This window comes from Manis pentadactyla, chromosome 3 (genome assembly GCF_030020395.1).
Source record: "Manis pentadactyla isolate mManPen7 chromosome 3, mManPen7.hap1, whole genome shotgun sequence".
Lineage (NCBI taxonomy): Eukaryota > Metazoa > Chordata > Mammalia > Pholidota > Manidae > Manis > Manis pentadactyla.
The window spans coordinates 4440340-4443052 of NC_080021.1; the positions used below are offsets into that span (position 1 = coordinate 4440340).

Below are 2713 nucleotides of genomic sequence, written 5' to 3' on the forward strand. Positions count from 1 at the left end.
TTCCCTGGAACATGGAAGGCCCCCAGAAGTGGCTAAGGAACTGAACCTCTATTATCCAGCCCGGCCAGGTAATGCTGGGCCTTCAGGTGCACCTTTGGGAGGGAGGGCTTCCTGTGGCCAGAAGTTCTCAGGTAAATTACAGGTGACAGAGCCACAGTGTCCAACCATTTTAAAACACGCCCACTTGTTTCAGAGCGTATTTTAAGCCCACACCCCTAATTACGTACATCTCTTTAAGAGCCATTCTCAATGGGACATTTGAAACCATTAAAGCTTAACTTTTCATTTAAAAATAAATGAGAATAACTCAGTGAAATAAGCCAGGTGGAAAGACAAGTATCAAATGATTTCACTCATCTGTGGAGTATAAGAACAAAGCAAAAAACTGGAGGAACAAAACAGCAGCAGACTCACAGAACCCAAGAATGGACTAACAGTTACCAAAGGGAAAGGGACTGGGGAGGGTGGGTGGGAAGGGAGGGATAAGGGGATTAAGGGGTATTATGATTGGCACACATAATGTCGGGGGGGCATGGGGAAGGCAGTATAGCACAGAGAAGACAAGCAGTGACTCTACAGCATCTCACTGCGCTGATGGACAGACAGTGACTGTAATGGGGTGTGTGGTGGGGCTTGATAATGGGGGGAATCTAGTAACCACAATGTTGCTCATGTGATTTTATATTAATGATACCAAAATAAAAATGAAAAAAATCCAACTGGCAAAAAAAAATAAAAGAGAGAGAATGAATCTCTAGTATTTTCTTCCCACACTACAGTATTCTGTGACCAACATCATGGCCTGATGTGGGGACTGTTCCTCCAGGAGCCAGGTGAGCTGGGTCTTCATCACCTGCTTATACTGAACTCCTGGCTTCCCAGAACTTTCCAAATTGAGTAGAAAGGTCACTTTTCTATTAGTTATTGTCTCTGGATGAAAACTAGACAGACCCTAATGCCTGCAAGAAGTTACTGCGGCCCGCCTGGGGAGCCCCAGTATGGTGACATACTCACTCACAGCCACGGTGGAACAGAACACATCACCCTGGGCACAATTTGTTGGATTTTCGCACTCAAAACTATTCTCTCTCTCACACACATGACACTGCAGTGAAGCACCTGAGACGAGGCAGAAAAGAGGAAGTGGGGTGTCACGCTCTCCTGTCCTAACAAACCAACACACCAACATCTCCCTCCTCTACGTGAGCCCCAAACTAGCACGTCCCATCTTCCCCACACCACAGCATCCAGCCATTCTCTCCCTGGGCTTCCCTCTCCCACCCACACTCAGTCACATGGCACAGACGCCAAACGCACACACACACACCACTGCAGCCAGACACACTGTCACCCCGGACACGCATGCTCACACTCCACACGGGAACACCCACAGCATGTACCCAAGCCATCACACACGAGCTCGCGCATGCACACACACACCACCTAGCATTCCACATCTAACTGCTCTAGGAAGAGACCCCAGGACTTTGGCACCTGCTCCCACCAGCCCTTCCCATCCACCTTCCTGGCCCACTGGTCCTCACCCACCAAACCTCCTCTGGCACCCGGCCCCACCCTCCTTGCCCTTCTAGGCCCTGCATCCTGGCCCCTGCACAACAGCCCGCTATTGGGTGAGCACTAGGGCAGGACCCCCTCCCATGGAGGGAGCTGGTCACCCAGTCCAATGTCTCCCAGGAAGGCAGGGCCACTGAGGGGAGAGCAAGTTGCTGGGGAGTAAAGCAAGGTGCTGGCAGGCCACCCCTGCCTGCCCTTGGCGTGGTGGTGGGCACAGCAGTGGCACAGACACTCTACCTTTAGCATCCAGTCAGTGGACCACCTTCTTGACACCCTGGCTCACTCTGAAACTGCATGGGCCACCCTGTGTCTGCCCAAGCACCCCAGCCTCCCTCCCGTCCCAGCCCAGGAGGCTAAAGGGACCCAGGCTTACTTTGTCTTCCAGACACGGTGCTGTTTGTCTCCACCAGCAGCAGGCCCACGGCCAAGAGCACAGCAGGGAAGGCTGACATTTTCAGTGGCTCCTGGCCCTGCGTGGGGGGGCGGGCCACTGTCAGCTCTGGGGCTCCAGGTTAGAGCTGGCACGGGCAAGTCCACCGCCATTCAAAGCCCAGCACCACCCTCAAGCCCCCTCCAGCCCAGGGACTCCCCACCTCCTGGGGCTCCATGCACTCACCCAGCCCCCAGCAAGCCTTCTAGGTGGGATTCCCTGCTGCTCCTCTCTCAAGGCTGCACCCGGTTTCCCTCACCCCTGTTTTGAGCTCTGCTCTTTCTGCAGCCCCCATGGGGCCCCCTACCACCTAGCGCCCCCTCCCGTCCTAACCCATCTCCGGCTCCCTCTCCAGCCACCCACCAGGCCATTGCCAGTGATGAGCCGTGACCACAGGGTGCCCCTGCAGCACCCCACCCATGCCAGGTCAGCCTCGGCCCCTCCACCCCCGTGGTTCTGAGGGGCTCCTGAGGCTACAGAAGCCAGAGGGAACGCCGTCCATCCTCGGCCGGCGTGAACCTTCTGGAACCTTCCTGGCGTCCCACCTGTGGAAGTCAGCACTGTCAACCTGCTGGTGCCCTCCCCGCCGCCCCTCCTGCACCGCCCCCACCGCCCCTCCACAGTCCCTGGGCCTGCTCGCCTCTGAACACGCCCCCAACCTTCCAGAAGCCTCCACGCAGGCAGACATGCTCCGTCCCCAAGCCCACG

At 55.9% G+C, this 2713-nt stretch overlaps 1 long non-coding RNA gene across 1 annotated transcript; it reads right to left on the reverse strand.

The window, feature by feature from the left end:
- Positions 1-1062: 1062 nt before the first annotated feature.
- LOC130683141 (uncharacterized) lies at positions 1063-2498 on the reverse strand. The gene is made up of 3 exons (XR_008996749.1): positions 2369-2498; positions 1949-2045; positions 1063-1119 (listed from the first exon to the last, which is right to left on the reverse strand). It is a non-coding gene; the product is annotated as an uncharacterized LOC130683141 (long non-coding RNA).
- Positions 2499-2713: the final 215 nt, after the last annotated feature.